General features: G+C 40.5%; 1 protein-coding gene across 1 annotated transcript in view; it reads left to right on the forward strand.

The window, feature by feature from the left end:
* Positions 1-6,551: 6,551 nt before the first annotated feature.
* The window catches only part of LOC122916265 (SLX4 interacting protein), a 180,044-nt gene continuing 167,314 nt past the window's right edge, over positions 6,552-19,281 (forward strand). Inside the window, 1 exon segment of the mRNA XM_044263454.1 lies at positions 6,552-6,744. The gene's annotated coding sequence lies outside the window, so the exon portion shown is untranslated.

Below are 19,281 nucleotides of genomic sequence, written 5' to 3' on the forward strand. Positions count from 1 at the left end.
AGTTTATACTTAAATTAAGTATATTTAGATGCATTCTCTTTTAAGTATACTTAATTAAGTATAAACTCATAAACTCTAAACAACACTACAACCTTTCCATTCCCTGTTTTTACACCTGGCTGCCATTTGATGCTGAGGTTGGTGGGGGAAAGGGAGTGGGTATCATGCTGAAAGCCAGCTTGTTTCATATTACATGTGCAGTTAATTGGCCCGTTGGTGCTAGAGCAGTGACTATGTACCCCTAATTAGTTCTGAATCCCTAAAAATGTGATTTCTATCTTCATCACTTTTCAAGAGCTCTGTTTTACTCTTCACCTCTGTTTCTGCAACTAAGCTAATGGCCAGAAGAAACGGTGGCTATCAGGCATTAGCATCCTTGACTTCCTGTCTCACATGTAAAAATCCATCAATCTCAGTTCTCATCATACCCTCCTTCCCTGCTGTCTCTGCAGGGTTCTAACTCCATTATCCCTCTCTCACATTTCCCACCTCCCACTATTTATAATGGGTCTTCTTCCTCCTCCGCAATACCTGACCATTTTTCCCTACTGAAAAGCACCAAAACAAGTTTCCTAAAGCAACTGCCCTTTCCCTGTCTCCCTTCCAGCTGCTACACTTTTCCCAGCCACTGCCCTTTCAAAAAACAAATCTTTTGGGGCGCCTGGGTGGCTCAGTGGGTTAAGCCGCTGCCTTCGGCTCAGGTCATGATCTTAGGTCCTGGGATCGAGTCCCACATCGGGCTCTCTGCTCAGCAGGGAGCCTGCTTCCTCCTCTCTCTCTCTCTGCCTGCCTCTCTGCCTACTTGTGATCTCTCTCTGTCAAATAAATAAATAAAATCTTTAAAAAAAACAAAAAACAAATCTTTTCCTAGAGTCACTTCCCACTTCCATTTTCAAATTCAGCTAATCTGCTTTTGTTCTACCTTCCATGGCAACTGCTCTGACTGTGACGATCACCGATCTCTCCCTTTACTTGATCTCTGAAGCATTTTGATGTGTTCCTGAAACTCCCTTAAGTACTTGAGACTCTGGTTTGTTCCTTGTCAGTCTCCTTTAATGGTCCCTTGGTTTCCATCCACCTCTTCACCCTTATCAAAGATCTGTCCTTGGTCGGTGGCTTCCCGTGTTCCATCCCTGGGTGGTCTCATTCACATCCAAAGCTTCTGTTACAGTACATCCATTCACGATGGTTCTATCTTCAAACCATGTGTCCAACTGCTATGGTTCACCTCTATCTGTACCCACAAACAGTCTGAACTCATTTCGTATACATATGAATCCTCTTTCATTCCCAAACTGCTGTTCTACCTCTATTTATTTACTTACTATTTATAGTTTCAGTTAAAAAAAACAAAAACAAAAACAACCTACTAAGCCTTTCAATTCAGAGGTCTGGATATAGTGGTTTCTGCCCTCTTTGTATTCCTCTTCAAATCAGTCCCCCAGCCCTGCCATTTGACATGATAATTTCACATAACCTCTCCCCACAGTCATGGTCCAGATCCTTATCACTTCAGATGACGTCCTTGCTTATAATCCGAGGAGCTCTCGATGTGTGGTCCCCTCACCAGTAGCCCTAGCGTCATCAACAAATGAGAAATACAAATTCTCGGGTTGCCTCTGACCTACCAAATCAGAAACTCTAAGGTGGGGTCCAGTAATCTGTGTTTTCTAAGTTAAAGTTTGAGAACCACTGCTCTAGTTTGCTCTGCATTAAATATACTCCACCCACTTAACAGCCATCTTGCAAAACCAAATCTGGTTTGGTTTATGCTTTGCTTAAAAGCTGTTCGTTTTATATATATATATATATATATATATATATATATATATATATATTTTTTTTTTTTTTTTTTTTTAAAGATTGTATTTATTTATTTGACAGACAGAGATCACAAGTAGGCAGAGAGGCAGGCAAAGATAGAGAGAGGGGGAAGCAGGCTCCCTGCTAAGCAGAGAGCCCAATGCAGGGCTTGATCCCAGGACCTTGGGATCATGACATGAGCCGAAGGCAAAGGCTTTAACTCATTGAGCCACCCAGGTGCCCCCATTCGTGATATTTTTGATTAGAAGAAGAAATCTAAAATTTCTTTATATAGCACAAGAGGCCCACCAGGATCTAGTTCCTGGTTAGTAGTTTTCAAAAGGTAAAGCAGAGCCAGTCATTTTAGTAAGAATGCACTGTCATGTGGTGTTATGAAGGGGATGATGAACTGTGGAATCCTACTGCCTGAGCTTTCAATCTCAACCTCAGCACCTCACAAATAGCTGTGACTTTGGATGAGTCTCTTAACCTCGTTGTCACTCAGTTTTATCATCTGTAAAATGAGCATAATAATGACTTCATATCACGGGGTTGTTGTGAAGTTAGCACAATACCTGGCACTTAGTCTGGACTCAGTGATTATTAGCTATTACTCTTGTTTTGGTTATTTCAAAAGGAATAGAGCCAGCCTAAAGTATAGCAAGAACAGGAGAGGACTGGAATGAATAAAGGAGACCTGCTTCTCTGGGCAGTTTTAGTTAGTCTCGATGTGAGTAAAAATACCCCGATTCTCATGTAAGAGCTTCTGAGATCTCGGGGGTTATTTTATTTTTATTTTTTTTTTAAAGATTTTATTTATTTATTTGATAGAGATCACAAGTAGGCAGAGAGGCAGGCGGAGAGAGAGGGGGAAGCAGGCTCCCCGCTCAGCAGAGAGCCCCATGCGGGAACTGGATCCCAGAACCCTGGGATCATGACCCTAGCCGAAGGCAGAGGTGTTAACCCACTGAGCCACCCAGGCGCCCTCGGGGGTTATTTTGACTAGAGGGGGCTGAATCTGTAATCAGATTCCAGTTACAGGAAAGGTAAACTCCTACAGTGATAGCCAGGAAAGCTAATTGTGAAGGAAACAGGAAAAACTCAGAGCAAAGCAACAAAAACAGGGTGAATAATTTGTTTCTTTGGTAACAGTTTAATAGAGTCCTAGTGGACTATATATTCAGAAATGTTTACTTTTTTTAAAAGATTGAAGAGAGAGGGAGAGTGAGCATGTTTGTTACTTAACAGCAAAGGCATTAAGTAATGATGGGAATCCCAACTGTATCCAACAAAAATTAATTATAACTTTGGGCAAATCACTTCTCTGCTGCCTCAGTTTAATAATCTGTAATATCAGCTATATTATGAAGATCACTATGTATATACTTATGTATTTACTGCTTGGTACAATAAAGCAGTAAATACTTATGTATTTATTGCTTGGTCTAGTTTGTGGGAGGCACTCAATATATAGCAACTATTACTACTGGAAGTATATTATCTTTGTATTAATACAAATTAATAGAAACAGGCACATCTGGAGATTCCTGTCTGACCAAAGCAATTGTGTATTATAATCTAATATTTCAACTAATATTGGTTATAATTTTTAAAACTGAGTAATATTGTAAAGACAGATCCCAAAACAGTGTTTTGGTCACTTAGGGCTTATCAATTTTCATTCCAAATACGAGTGAGATTGATTCTATTCAAATGTTTACTTAGTCTCTGTTAGGTGCTAGCAGGACAATAGGCTGGTGGGGGTGGGTGTTGTGGGACAATTAAGATGAAAAAGGCATGGTTCCTGTCCTCAAAGAGAATACAAGCTTGAGAAGAGAAAGGCAAAATCCAAATAAAGCATGATTAAATGCTGTATATGAGCCAAAAAAAAAAAAAAAATTACTGTAGAGATTTAAAGTCTTCACAAATTTGACTAGTTTTTCAAAACTTCTGGACTTCTCAGTTTCTCCTCTATCTTCCTCTGTTAGTCTCCATCTATTTTTACGTACTCCATCTTTAGTTATAGCAGGAGTCAGTATGTATTAAAGCCAGTAACAGCCACCCACTGTAACAGAAGGTAGCAGCCATTTGTTTTGTTTCTCTATTATATTCTCAGCACATAACAAAAAGTGGAGCATCTTCCTCGCCTTGTCTTACACAGGGTGGCTCATTCTTGTGCTTCAACTTAGTTCAGATGTTCTACCCAGAGACTTTCTCTGAGCACCCAGTCTACAGTTTCTTCCCTCTCCCACCCCCATTATTTCCTAACACATCCCACCATTACCTTCAAAGCCCTACTGTTGTGGGTGAATGCTGTGATGTGCCACCTTGATCCCCCTTAAGAATAAAAGGCTTATTTCCCTAGCTCTTGGGATTGCTGAGACAGCCCTCAGTTGTCAGTCTCCTTCCAGGACTGACATTGCTGAAAAGAGTGGAAGTCACGCCTTCTTTTCAGGACAACAGGCATCCAATGACTGTCCAGGTATAAAGGTCTGGCCCTTCCCTCCAACTTGGGACACCCCTGTAGGGACAAACTAGCATCAGAGTTCCCTAGGGACTGCACTGCATTTTAACTTTTTCTATCTGCCAATTCCTCCTTTATTCCTTGGTAAGATCCCAACAGTCCTTCCTAATAAACGTCCAGCCCACAATTCTCCTCCTTAGAGTCCGCTTTCCACGGAACCCAACCTAGGATAATCTGGAAGCACCTTGTTCATTATCAGGGTACTTGTTTATTGTTTCTTCTTCCATCAACTAGACTATAGGCCCCATGTACTGAGAATATAGGTTAGGGACTAGGTCTATCTTGGTCACTGCTGTATCCGCTAACTCAGCTCAGAAAGAAAGAAAGAAAGAAAAAAAGAATAAATATAAATATAAATTATATATATGAATATAAATATAAATTGACAAAGTTAGCGAATGAATTGAGAGCCCCTGTAACAGCTACAGTATCTGTACATGGTCCTATTCGAGAAAAAGATGAATATAGATCCAGGAGTTTTTCATCTCAAAAAGATTTCCATCCCCATAACGTCAAAAGTCCTGTGAGTCCTGCTTCTGCTTTCACACGGTGGCCACCAACCAGGCTGTACAACAGTTCTGACGTCCAGTTCCACGTCAGAGAGTGGCCTGACCCCCCAAGACTGACACGGGCGCACAGTGCCCTCTTCCTTGAAGGAGGGACCGACGCATCACAGGTTCCAGCTAGCAGGTGGCAGCGCAGGTGCAGACGGTGCTTTCACGGGGAACACCTTTTCCAGCTCCTCCACGGTGAGGCCCCGCAAACGGGAGAGGGAGGAGGGCCTGCATCTGGAACTCTACCCACACGACTGGAAAACCTCCTCCCCATCCACATTCCTTCCGTTACCAAACATGTACTGCCTATGGCTATATTACAGGAAGGTGTCTAGTTTTCTAAGGGGCCAGCCTCCTCTTTGTCCCCGCCCCCAAATATCCTTCAGCGAAGATATCAGTGACCTTTCGGAGAGGGGCCAGGGGGCACCAACAAGCCCACCTCCCCTCTCATCAGCAGGCAGAAAACAGGTTTTTCCACCTGAGGTTCCAGCGCTCTCACCTGCCCACCAGCCGCTGAGCCTCCCTAGGCCGCCGCCACCAGCAGGCCCCAGAGGCCGAGCCTCACGCTGCCGCCGCAGCCGGTCCAGGCAACTTGGCGCACCGCGCCTGGAGACGAAGCATGCGCAGTGCTGTGCTTGGCTCCGGCGCTGCTGAGAATCCGCTTTTCCGGGTTTTAGTGAGGCTCTCAGCAGGGAAAGCGTTTGCCAGAGACCGGAAAGAGCCGGGGGCGGAGCTTGCTCGGCGTCAGTCTCTGCAAAGGAATTGAAACTAAAGAATTTATATAACATCAACTGGATGTGTTAGGGTACCGTATCCGCCTTATGGCGCGCGCTTCGGAACTATTTTTGACTGAATGACAAAGTAGTTAACGGTTCCCCTTAACACACTGTCCTCCCTGATTTGACCAATCACAAGGCGCTTGATTCATTTTTTTTTTTTTTTTAAATTTTTTGGCGCTATTTCCCCACCCTCTTTTACATCTGCTTCCAAAACCAGGAGAAAAGGAATAGCTCATAACCACGTCCCTGGATCGGGTTGGAAAGTGGACATGCGCAAATGAGAGCTGGTCGCTTTCACAGAGCTATTGCCCATAGCCTTTCCTTTGGGGGTTTTTGAGGAGGTCGGGAGTCCTCCAACTCTTTCGTTTCACAAAGTAGATAATTTTGGCGGTGTCTACCCATCCTGCTTCTTAGTTCCGGGACAAAACTTTTGTTTTTCATAGCATTCAAAAGAATTACGGAGGAAAATATGTGTATTTCTATTTTAAAGTTTATCCGGCATTATGAAAGCCACCTTTGCTTTCTGACCTTCTTTATAACCTGATACTTGTGCCTGTAATTTTCCGGTATCAAGGTGCTCTGAACCACAGAAACGTTAGGTTTTATTTTTCTTTTCTCTCGATCATCTCCGCCGTGTAGCACTATGGGTAACCGCGATTTGTTACCTGCCAATCATATTCACGGTGCTTCTAGTCTCTGAATAGCCGGCCTTGGGCGCCATTTTTATTTTGGGCTGTCTTTGAAAAATGGGCGGAGGCCATTTTTCTTTGGGGTAGATTCCTCGCGCTCTCCTGTTCCCTCAGTGTTTCACCGCCATCTTAAGTCCTGGTTTTGGCCTCAGCAGAGGGTGAGGCCGCTCAGATCATCTTGTGTTTGGGCGGCGGCGGCGTTTTTCCCAACGCGCGGGGAATCTCTGGGAAAGGGGAAGTAAGGCCGAAGCTTGAATCCCCAAAGCCGCTGAAGGTGGGCTTGAGAGCCTGTTCCCTGTTTAGTGTGTTTCCTCAGCCAAGTACTCCTCCACCAGTGACCCTGGACAGTAACAAAACCAATAAAATCCCGAACCCAAACCCTGCCACCATCATAGGTAAGAACGTGGAACTCCTGACAACTTAAGTGTTCCTTCACTTGAACTATTTGCCCATCTCCTCCTCCTCCCACTCCCCGAGTTTTTTTATTTTGATTTTTTAGCTTTTTCTGAATTCTTTTCCCTGTGCTTTCAACTTTTTTCATTGTCTTCAAAGTGCTAAAGAGTTGTTAACCTAACGGTGCAGGAAACCTAGGCATAAAAGTGGAAAGTTTGGGTCTGGAGAATTTTTCGGTTTTTTTGGAGGGGGGGGCGAGGAAATGGAGTAAACTGAGTGGGCCAGGTGTTTGTATCAAACTGTGGCTGCCCACGACTATTTATAGAAAAACAGTCTCTTCTCAGACATTTCTAGGTTAGGACATGGGTACGGGTTGTGTTTGTATATACTGCCCCTTCACTCATTCATTGCGTTTATTGAGTAGCTAATGTACGCTAAGCCCTAAAGATTCTGCAGTAAACCAAACCAAACTAAAAAACAAAACAAGACAAAACTCCTTTCTTTCTTGGAGTTTGCATTCTATCTGACCTCAAAAGCTACTAGGCTGGGGCAGGTGATATTATGTGGTTGTTAGCACTGTTGGAATATGACAAGTATCCCCCTGCTTCTTCCTCGATCTCCTCACCTTCCTTTTTTTTTTTTTTTCCTGCACTAGGGAGAAACTGTATTGACACTTATTTCTTGGATCCTAGATGCCATCGTACTTGTACACCAGGTGGCTAATTTTATGACCAATATTCAAGTTACTTAGAGTCTTGCTCTAAGTGTGGCCTATTGACAGCATCACCTGGGAGTTTCTTAGAGACTTTAGTCTCCGATCCCATCTTGAGATCCAGTGAATCAGAATTTTCCTGGGGAGTGTACCTTAAAATTCATGGAGCATTAATTCAGGACATGAACTCAAGATACAGAATGCCTCTTTTCAACCTGTGTTTCTTGAACAGTTCACAGTATATTGTCGGTTTATTCCATGTTTTCCATGCAGTAGACATATGACATGTTTTCCTGGCCTTTTTTTTTTTTTTTACATTTGTTTGTTTGTGTTTATTTATTTATTTTTCTAGAGAGAGGGGTAGGGAGGGGAAGAACAGAGAGGGGGCCCCAAGTCAGTCTCCACGCATAGCAGTGGAGACTGACTTGGGGCCTTGAACTCTGGAGCCTGAGATTATGACCTGAGCCGAAACCAAGAGTCTGACACTTAACGGATTGAACCACCTGGCCACCCCTTTCTTGTTTTTTTCACCCATCAACTTGATGTCTAGATAACATTTTAGTCTTTTATTTATTTATTTATTTATTTATTTATTAAAAATTTTATTTATTTATTTGACAGAGAGAAATCACAAGTAGACGGAGAGGCAGGCAGAGAGAGAAGGAGGCAGGCTCCCTGCTGAGCAGAGAGCCCGATGCGGGACTCGATCCCAGGACCCTGAGATCATGACCTGAGCCGAAGGCAGCGGCTTAACCCACTGAGCCACCCAGGCGCCTCCATTTTAGTCTTTTAAAACATTGAGAATTTATCAGTCTGGTATATTATTATGTAACTGTTGTCATGGCAACACCTGTGTGCATATTTTACTTTTAATTTATTACAAGTTGAATTCAAAAGCCTGCACATGTTCAACAGTTCAATATTGACTTGGAAAACCTTGGGCCATGCTTTACCGAAGTTTTTTGTGGTATCTTGCTCTCTTCCGTCTTCCTCTAATGAGAAATGTAATAATTTAAAAAAAGATTCCCGGCCAATAACTGCAGTTTTAGACTCTGTGATTGGAATTTACGAACAAATAAGGTGTTTGAAAGAATAACAAATTACTTTTATGTTTTTCACATGCTGTGTTTAGATTTAAAATTCCAGATGGATTTACTTAAAATTACTTAAAAATCAAGTAATTAAATAAATAAGTTAATAAAATCTTTTTTTTTTTTTTTAAACGCTTCCCAGCTTCCCAGGAACCAGTCAACTTGCCATTTATTTGTTCTATGTGCTCAGTAAGTTGTCCAGCTTTTCTGTGTTATCTCTTTTCCACTTACTAATTTGGAAAAGAATGAAGGTTGTGTAGTTTTTTGATTTATCCTTACGTGAGTTTTTCAAAATGCAGCAAATGCTTAAGTGTTGGGTAAATATAATATGTACTGCTTTTGACTGTTACGTATTGAATCTTGTGTTGTGTATGCCAGTAGAGTATAGTGGGTAAAGGAATAAACTTCAGAGCCTTATGCCCTGCATTCATAGCCTAACTCCTCCACATACTAGCTGTGTGACCTTGAACAGATTACTTAACTGCTTCAATCTCCTAAAATAGGATTGATATGAGGGTTAGATAAGTTAATAATAGAAGATTGCTTAAAACAATACCTGGTGGGTGATTACAGTTCTGTATGTATTAATCATTGTTTTTTTGTTATTATAATTAAATCTTTGGGTTCTTAAAGTTTTGTTCATTCATGAAAATCACTAAGGGAAAAGGTATTACAGTTCCATGACTTTAGGACACGTACCCATTGGGAAGAGAGGGGGTTGGTCTAAATGTACTAGGAAGACAATTTATTTTTATTTTTTTTTTAAAAGATTTTTTATTTTATTTATTTGACAGAGAGAGACACAGAGAAAGAGGGAACACAAGCGGGGGAGTGGAGAGGGAGAAGCAGGCTTCCTGCCAGTAGGCAGGCAGTCTGATGTGGGGCTCGATCCTATGACCTTGGGATCATGACCCCAGTGAAAGGCAGATACTTAATTAACAACTGAGCCAACCAGGTGCCCCACATATTTTTTTTTAAATGGTATTTTCCTTTTTAAACAGCCTTATTGAGGATTGTAGCCATATCTTTCTTTATTGTGCTTTGCAGATACTGTCTTTTTTTACATATTGAAGGTTCAGGGCAACCCTGAACAACAAGTCTTTCGGTGCCATTTTTCTAACAGCATTTGCTTGCTTCATGTCTCTGTGTCACATTTTGGGTAATTCTTGGAATATTTCATGCTTTTTCATTATATTCGTTATAGTGCTCTGTGATCAGTGATCACAGCAAGATTTCAGCTTGCTGAAAGCTCAGGTGATGGTTAACACTTTTTAGTAATAAGGTATTTTTAAATTAAGGTATATACATAGTTTTTTTTCAACATAATGCTGGGCCACATTTAATAGATAATAGTATAATTTAACATCACTTTTTTTTAAGGAATATAAAACCTTATTGACCACTTTATAATAAAGTAAACAATATACAGTTGGATAACATTCTGACTACAAAGTTACTGTTTTTCCCGTTTTCTACTGAACCAGTAACTCAGTTACTGAGAAGACTGAGACTACATGTCAGGAATAAGTTGGGGTAGGGACGCCTGGGTGCCTCAATTGGTTAAGCGTCTGCCTTTGGCTCAGGTCATGACCCTGCAGTCCTCAGATCAGGCCACATCAGGCTCCCTGCCCAGCAGAGGAGTCTGTTTCTCACTCTCCCTCTGCCTCTTTGCGGGCTGTGTTCTCTCTTTCAAGCAAATAAATAAAATCTTGAAAAAAAAGGAGTAAGTTGGGATAAAGAAAAAACATACAGGTCAAGAATTCAGATTATAGAAGTCTGTCTACTCATTTATTCTAGCAGGTGCTAAATTGCCAGCATCTCTTCCCTTCTGATTATGGTTAGATTTTCACGAACACAGCCTTAGACATTCCATGAAACATGAGCTCTTAGGCAGTACAGGTCTCTGATAGTCTTGAGTTTGGGGTGTTGGACTCATGCTTTTGCAGATGTATGTTTGCAGTTGTTGTTAGTCTCTGTTTGACCCATCAGTAAATTTCAGGACTAATAGTTGTTAGCCTCATTTTGAATGAATATTTATGGTCATCCCATACTGTTGGGTATTGCTTACGGACTGGTCACAGGGATTTCAACTTTGTGAAAAGGAATGGTTCACTAGAAAGAACCTTTAAATGTCCATTTAAGTTTTGCTTACCGAATTAAAACACACCAGGACTTGTCTAGTTTTTGTCATTTGGGTGGAGAGGTCATTGGTGGTGATAAAATTTTCTTTCCAGGGATCTTGCAAATAAACTTGCATTTATATGACTGTAGATATGGATATGGCTTCTTATAAATTGTCCAGTTTAAATTGTCTACATAATATTTAAATTGTCCAATTAATTACAAAACTTGAAAGATTAGGGCTTCAGGAAAAATTTTGATTTAATTTTAAGTGATTTATTTCTTTAATTTTTTTTTTTTCCACTTTTGAAGATTTTTTAAATTAGCACAGAGGGAGAGGGAACGGGAGAAACAGATCCCTGCTGATCAGGGAGTCTACTGCAGTGTTCAGTCCCAGGACTCTGGAATCATGACCAGAGCCTAAGCAGACACTTAACTGAGCCACCCAGGTGCCCCTTAAGTGATTTATTTCTTGTTACCAAAAATGGTAGCATCCCAGAAACACAGGTTTATCCATGGTTACAAAATGTTTCCCACTCACCGCACATTGGTCCAGTACTTTGTCCACCACAAATTCAGGCTCTGCCTCTTCTATTTTTTTACTTTTTCCGCTCTGTTTCTTTCCCATTTTTTGCAATGTAGTTTTTATTGGAGACCATTTTCTTATTGTAGACTTGCTTAGCTATTATTTACCACCACCGAGATGCTCCACGTCCCTGGTCTTAAACATCACTTTTATAGGCACTTGAGAACCAAAACATTCATGTGATTCACTTCCTTGTGATAATCCCTTTATTGTGGTGGTGTGGCGTTGAACCAGGAGTATCACTATGGTATGTCTGGAATTGTCCTACAGTGAAGTGCACATATTTAAGGTGTATAGTTTGATGTGCTTGACATGGATATACTGGTAAAACCATTACCACAGTCAAGGTATATGCCCCAAAATGAACGTACCCGTATTTCTCGAATTTCCTTCTGCTGTTTTACAATCCCTCTGGCCACTCTCTTCCAGGCAACCACTCTTTTGCTCTCTGTCATGATGTATGTCACTATAGGTAAGTTTGCATTTCCTAGCTTATCTAAAGGAATGCTGTTTTTGGTGGGAGTTCTGAGAGTGTGGTTTCTTTTCATGATTGAGCATGTTCTTTGTTTCAAGTATCAATAGTCATTTTTTAAAAAAAGATTTTATCTATTTATTTGACAGAGAGGGATCACAAGTAGGCAGAGAGGCAGGCAGAGAGAGAAGAGGAAGCAGGCTCCCTGCTGAGCAGAGACTGGATGTAAGGCTCAATCCCAGGACCATGACCTGAGCTGAAGGCAGAGGCTTAACCCCCTGAGCCATGCAGGCACTCCAATAGTCATTTTTTTTCTTTAATCACTAGGTAGTATTTTCTTGCTAGAGGTCCTGTAATTTGTTTATACATTCACCAGTAGAAGGACTTTGAGGTGGTTCTTATTTTCATAGTACTCCTTTTCACTTTGCTTTGTTTTCCAGCTTCTTTGAATTGGGGAAAAAAAAAGACCAATTATTTGGTATCCATGCTTTCTGTGTATACTGAAACCAGGAGGTGGGAATGGTAAAATGGGTATGTCGTGGGATTTTTTTTTTTTTTTACCTTTGCCTTTGTTAGTTTATGGATTAATGTTTTTTGAGTGAATCATGTTACGGCTTTTTAAAAATGCAAAATGTGGGGCGCCTGAGTCGCTCAGTGGGTTAATAAGCCTCTGCCTTTGGCTCAGGTCATGATCTCAGGGTCCTGGGATCCAGTCCCAAATTGGGCTGTCTGCTCAGCAGGGAGCCTGCTTCCTCCTCTCTCTCTCTCTCTCTCTCTGCCTGCCTCTCTGCCTACTTGTGATCTCTGTCAAATAAATAAATAAAATCTTTGAAAAAAAATGCAGAATGCATGCATTGACTCTTTAGTGGGCTGGAGCTCTTGATATGTACATGCCTAGTCATTGTAAGCGGTGTTGAATCTTTAAAGCCTACTGTTTGTATATTACTTTCTGGAGATTGAAAACAATAATGGATGTATACCAAGAAACCTACCCATCAGGCAACAGAGTAGAGAATCTAAATGGAGAGTACTGCTCATTTAATATTGGTGTAGGTACATTTCTAAAGTCTTGGCTTCTGTTATAAAGAAGCAGTGCCTCCTGGTTATTGTGGCATTGACGTTTTGTGCATGAATATATTAGAGCTGGTAACTAAAATTGGATTTGACTTCCGTTAGTTATAGGATAATATATAGAATATTGCTGTTAGAATATCTTGGATATTTAAGTGTCACTTTGTTGATTCTCTAGTTAGAAAAGTTTGGATTTTGGTTTTGCAATTAAATTATTTTTAAATTTATGTATGGTAAAATTCATAGTTTTTGTTATACACTTTCATGAATTTTGACCAGTGCACTGAGTTTTGTAACCACGGTGTCAGTCAGAATGCAGGACGAGTTCATTATCTCCCCACCTCTCCCCCACTCCCTGCCAGAATTTCCTTCTGCTGCTCCGTTAGTAGTAACTCTCTCCCATCCCCAGATTAGCAACCAAAGATCTGCAGTCCATCTCTATAGTTTTCATGTTGAAAGGATTAGATTTCAATAGAGTTATGTTAATGATTATCAAAGGTATTTTGTACTGTGAAGGTGTCTGGAAGACTGTTATCAGAGCGGGGTTTGGGGCTTGCAGTTAAGAAGTGAGTTAGATTAGGTGCTCCTTGTGCCTGCGGTGTTTGTAATGATTATGGTTAACGTAGACCAGGAAACTGATGTAGAAAAAGATGTTAGAGTTCAAAGCCAACGTCCAAGGAAGAATTCTTGAGACGTCTTCGGTGCAAAGAGGTGACTTTATTATAGCGTGGGAACAGGACCCGTGGGCAGGAAGAGCTGCACTTGGGTCATAAGAAGTGGCTCATTATATACTTTCAAGTTGGGAGGGGGTTAGGGATGGTGTAAGCATCTCTGGTATTTGGAGGCAAGGTTTTCAGGATTCTGAGGGGGCTAGCTTCTGTTAGGAAAAGATCATTTATTACTATTTAGTAAAAACTCAGTCATGAGACCTTTCAGATCTGTATCGGTGGGTCATATGCTTGGAGGATGACTGCCAACAGGTATCTTGGGGGTAGAGATAAGGAAAGTTTCCAAAGGAATTTTTATATGTTAAAGGAGACTTACAGGGTCCTGGGGTTTGGGCTAAGATTGCCAAAGTGGCAACATTGAGGCAGTTGAATCTCTAGACAAATGCCACTTTGCCTGTTTCAAGGATTTGTCAAAGTCTGTAAGTATAAGGAAACTTAATAATTGTTCTTCTGCCTTTGTTTCCCACATCACCACCACTGATGTCTGAGAAACTCTGCCAAGTATTACCTGTCAGGTCTTTTTTTTTTTTTTTTAAAGATTTTATTTATTCATTTGACAGAGATCACAAGTAAGCAGAGAGGCAGGCAGAGAGAGAGGAAGGGAAGCAGGCTCCCCGCTGAGCAGAGAGCCCGATACGGGACTCGATCCCAGGATCCTGAGATCATGACCTGAGCCGAAGGCAGAGGCTTTAACCCACTGAGCCACCCAGGCGCCCCTACCTGTCAGGTCTTATCTAGTTCTCACAGGAGCTCTAGATAGACACTCATTATTATCCCACTTCATAGATAAGAAAACAGGAGACTTAGAGGAATTGAATAACTTATCTGAGATCACTTGAAGAGGCAGGATTTGAACACACATCTGTTTTACTAGAACCTAAAGACAGTGCCTGCCCCCCAAAGCAGGTGCCTGTATCTGTTTCTGACTAAGAATTAAATAAAAATTAGACCTTGTCTACTAGTGAAGCATCCCATGCCAGAATCAGTGAAGATTTTTTGTGCACACAGCAGGAAGTGAGGGGCCCAGATCTTGGGCCAACTGGCTGGATAAAGGGTGTAGAGTGACTGAAAGGTAGTACCATTTCATAGAATTATTTTTGGTAGAGGATTTCAGTATTTGACCTACATTGAAAGACAAAAGGAAAGAAAGTCCTAATGTTTTTGTCACTTGCATTATAGTTATTGTCACTTGCATCACTTCCACTGTGGGAGCTTCCCTGTTTGTTTTTTGCCTTGTTTTGTTTTCCTTTTTTAGAAGCTGATTTTGGCATTCAAAATTATCATAGGAATAATAGGAATAGCTGATTCTTCCTTAAAATTACATTGCAGTCTTAAATTTTATCTAAGTTGTCAACAGCAAGATCTTTGTTCATTTGTTAGTTTTCCTTGGTATTTTTGTTAAAGTTTGTGGCTACTTCCTTGATACTGATTTTTGGGTTTTGTGGGGTATTTTTGGTGATAAAATTAGATTGGGACAGGGAATGAAATGATTTCTCATTCTTTGAATTATGGTTGTTCCTTTAGGAGTCCTAGGGTCTTTGTTTTCTGTTTCTGCTCCCATAGTTAGCAAACATTTTTTTAAAGATGAAAAAGGGAAGTTTAGTAACTTTCTTGATAAAATTCGAAATCCAGAGATTAGAAACCTAAAGTTAATTTCTAGCCTCCTTAATCTGTGGTAGTTGCTTTGCCTTATGACAGAGTCCAGCAAATCTAAAAGGAAGACAAATGTGAACTTCAGAATGCCTTGGATTTTCCCACAGAATAATCTAGAAGGTCACTGACTTTCTTTATTAGCATTTATCTCTGCTCTGTATTTAAATGACAGGACAATCATGTGATAATGTTTAATCTACTTCCATTCCGTCCCCAAATTAATTTTCTTAAAGATCTTAGGATCTTTCTGTCTTTATGAAAGACATTAATGCACACATATTTTTGGTGGGGTCATACTATATCAAAGTCTCCTCTTTGTGAAAAGAATGACTGTTTTCAGGCCAGAGAAAGTGGGCTCAAGAATGCAGAATAGAGGATGAGATGTAATTTGTAAGATTTATAATATACTTTAACTTCTCAGGATACTTATGTAAATTGTATATTTCAGATATTTGGAAAATTGATCCTTTTGGATATTGTCCTGAACTTCTTAAAATCAGGCAATAAACTAAAAAATTCTGCTGAACTTAGACTTCAGTTAGAAGCTCTGATAGCAAGACTTCTTTTTTCCCCCACAGATTTTATTTATATATTTGAGAGAGAGAGAACAAATTGGGGGGTGGGAAGGGAGAAGCAAGCTCTCCACTGAGCAGGGAGCCTGACACAGGGCTTCTATCCTAGACTCTGGGATCATCACCTCTGAGACAAAGGCAGATGCTTAACCAACCTAGCCATCTGGGTGCCCCTGATAGCAATACTTAACGTTATGCTCTAAACCCCGGGGCACTGAGCTTGTTGCTGTGTCTTGAAAGTAACTTTAGGCCTAGGGAAGTAGTTTTTTAAGATGCGTCCTTTTGTGTGTGTGTGTGTGTGTGTGTGTGTGTGTGTGAATGTTTATGATGACCAGTAAAGCAAGTCTAGAAAAATCTCAGGATGTTACCAGATTTAAAATTGAATGAATACAGAGGCTAAAAATGCCTTTTCCATTCAAATGAAATATTAGAATATCTGTATTTTAAAAACAAAATTACACGGTGAAAAACTCACATTTATGGCCTACACTTTAACAATACCTCTGATCTGTTGCCCATTTTTAAGAGGAAACACTTTGATCTTTTGTTTACAAGTTTATGTGTATTATAACTCTTTCAACTTAGGCTGCGTGATACATTCAACTTAAGTGTTATTTATGTATTGAAATATGTCCAGAGTGCTTTGACCTCTTTTTAAGAGAGCTTAATGTGGAATTTGAGATTTGGGGATAGTAAGAATTTATTAGATAAACAGGTATAAATCTAAAAGAAAAAAAAGTCTGTAGGCCCTTATTTAGAACCATCAATAGGCTCAAGTTAGCAAACTTTTTTTTTTTTTTTAAGATTTTATTTATTTTTTTGACACAGAGAGAGTACAAGCAGAGGGAGTGACAGGGAGAGGGAGAAATGCAGACTCACTCTGCGCAGAGAGCGTGACGTGGGGCTCAATCCTAGGATGCTAGGATCATGACCTGAGCTGCAGGCAGATGCTTAACCTGCTGAGCCACCCAGGCGTCCCCAAGTCAGCATACTTCTGATGCATACCTGTGCCATGCACCAGGTGTCAAAGAAGATGGACCTTGTCCTCAAGACACGTATAGTCAGACAGAGGAGAGAGGCTGAGGATGAGAGTTACTTGTAATTTACTGAGCTAAGCATGAGAGCAGTGGCAGTGTGAAGTGCCCATGTGGCCCAGAGCAGAGTTATTCAGTCTAGAGATTTATAGAGGGCTCCACAGAGCAGGTGGTGTCTGAGTTGGGTTTCGGAAGATCGCTCCCCTCGGGAGGGAGAGGACATTCTCTAGGACTGTCTGTATGGGTGATAGTGGGGAGAGTGGAGCTTCATGTTCAAGGACATATGGTGGAGGTGGCTGTGTGGGGGTACTGAGGCCGGGAGTTGCCTGAGTGGTGAGATGGAGGTGTGGGTGGAGGGCCTGGGAAGTTGGGAGATCCCAGTCAACAGTTCTGATTGGAGGACTCCTGCTCAGTTAGCTCCGGTGATGTCTTTGGGGATAGAGAATTGCTCTGGTTGTGGGGACCTTCATGATAACTAGCTCTTTGGGGTCTTGGACTTTTGGCATCTCCAAGTAATGATTTTTCCTTCTCCTGGAAGGCAGATGGGTCCGTCTTTGACTTTCATCTGTTTGGTCCCAGATGATGGGCTGTGTGCCTGAAGTAAGAGAAGAGAGCAGAATGTGTGCTTTCCCCAGATTCCCTTGTAAATGGTCTCTCTGTATTTAGACTTCATGCTTTCCAGACTTTAAGAAAGAATAGTGAGAGACATACTCTCACCTCCCCGAAGGAGGTAAGAGTTATGATTGGTTATTGTGCAGTGCTTGTAAAGGCATAAATAATAGAAGGGATCAGGAAATTCTTCCGTCTCCACTCCCCATCACCTTACCCGACCTGTAGACTTGGCTGGGAGACAGGGGCATCTTGTTCTGGGTACCGCCTTTGCCTATTTTTCTATTGGATTGTTTAATTTTGGAATGTTGTCCTTTGCTGGTTCTATGTCTTATAAATTTCTTCTCCCAGCTTGTCAACCCCCCCTCATTTCTTTGTTGTGGATTTTGATGAATAGAAGTCTTAATTTTTGTAAGCTTTTTTTTTTTTTTTGAAATAATTAGAGATTTATAGGAAGTTGGCAAAAAAGGGGGAAGGTCCTGTGTATCCTTCACTCAGTTCCTCCCCAGTAGTCATATCTTGCATGTTTATAGAGCAACAGTTAAAGCCAGAGAATTGACATTGGTACAATACACAGAGTTTATTACATTTAAGCAGTCTTACACGTATTTATTTAGTTCTGTGCCATTTTATCACATGTGTTTATGTAACCATTACCAACCACAGTCAGGGTACAGAACTCCACTACATAGGCTCCTCCCTACTACCTGTTTATGTAAAGCCACGTACCCCTCCCCCATTCTTAATCCATGGCAACCTTTAATCTGTTATTCACTTCTATTATTTTATTTCAAGAATGTTAATAAATGGAATCGTACATTAAATAATCTTTTAAGATTGGCTTTTTTTTTTCTCCATTCAGCATAATTCCTTTGAGATCCATCCAACTTGTTTCCTGTATCAACTGTTCATTCTTTTTTTTTTTTTTGCTGAGTAATACGCTATGGTATAGAGATACCGCCATCTGTTTAACCGTTTACCCCCTGAAGGACATCAGGGTTGTTTCCAGTTTGGGGCTATTATGAATAAAGTTTGCTGTGAACATTTGTATAAAGATTTTTATATGAGCCTAGTTCTCATTTCTCTCAGATAAACTCCCAGGAGTGAAATTTTTGAGTCATATGGTAAGTGCATACTTAGTTTTATAATAAACCTGTCTCTCTTCCATTGTGGCTGTACCACTTTAATAGTCCCACAGGCAATGAGAAATACATTTTCCCCGCATCTTCATCAACAATTGGTGTTACCCCTGTTTTTTATTTGCCATTCTGGTAGGTATGTAGTGATATCTCATTGAAGTTTTATTTGCATTTTTCTGATGGCTCACAGTGTTGAGCATCTTTTCATGTGCTTATTTATCATCTGTATATCCTCTTTGGTGAGATGTCTTTTCATATCTTTCACCCATTTTCTGACTGGATTGTATTTTTTTTTTTAATTGGTGAGTTTTGAGAGTTCTTTATATGTTCTAGTTCTAAGACTATTGTTGGATATGTGAATTGTGGATATTTTCATCCAGTTTGTAGGGAAGTTTTAATTTTAATATGGTCAGATCTACCATTCTTCTTTTTTATGGTTTGCATTTTTTGTATCCAGTTGAAAAACTCCTTTACCCTAAGTTCTTGAAAACATTTTCTAAGAGGTTCTGTTTTTTGTATTTTTTTTTTTTACATTTTAGTTTTTAGTCCATCTGTAATCGATTTTTGTGTGTTGTGTGAAATAGTACTTCAGTTTGATCTTTTTCCAAATGGATAAACAGTTTTTCAGCCACAATTTATTGAATGAATAATCTCTTCATTTCCCACTGATCAGCAGTGCTGCCTCTGTCATCCATGCCCATAAGCATGGAGGTTTGTTTTCTAGTCTGTGTGGTCTGTCCCTTTAGACTGT

The sequence above is a fragment of the Neovison vison genome, chromosome 8, assembly GCF_020171115.1.
Source record: "Neovison vison isolate M4711 chromosome 8, ASM_NN_V1, whole genome shotgun sequence".
Taxonomy (NCBI): Eukaryota; Metazoa; Chordata; class Mammalia; order Carnivora; family Mustelidae; genus Neogale; species Neogale vison.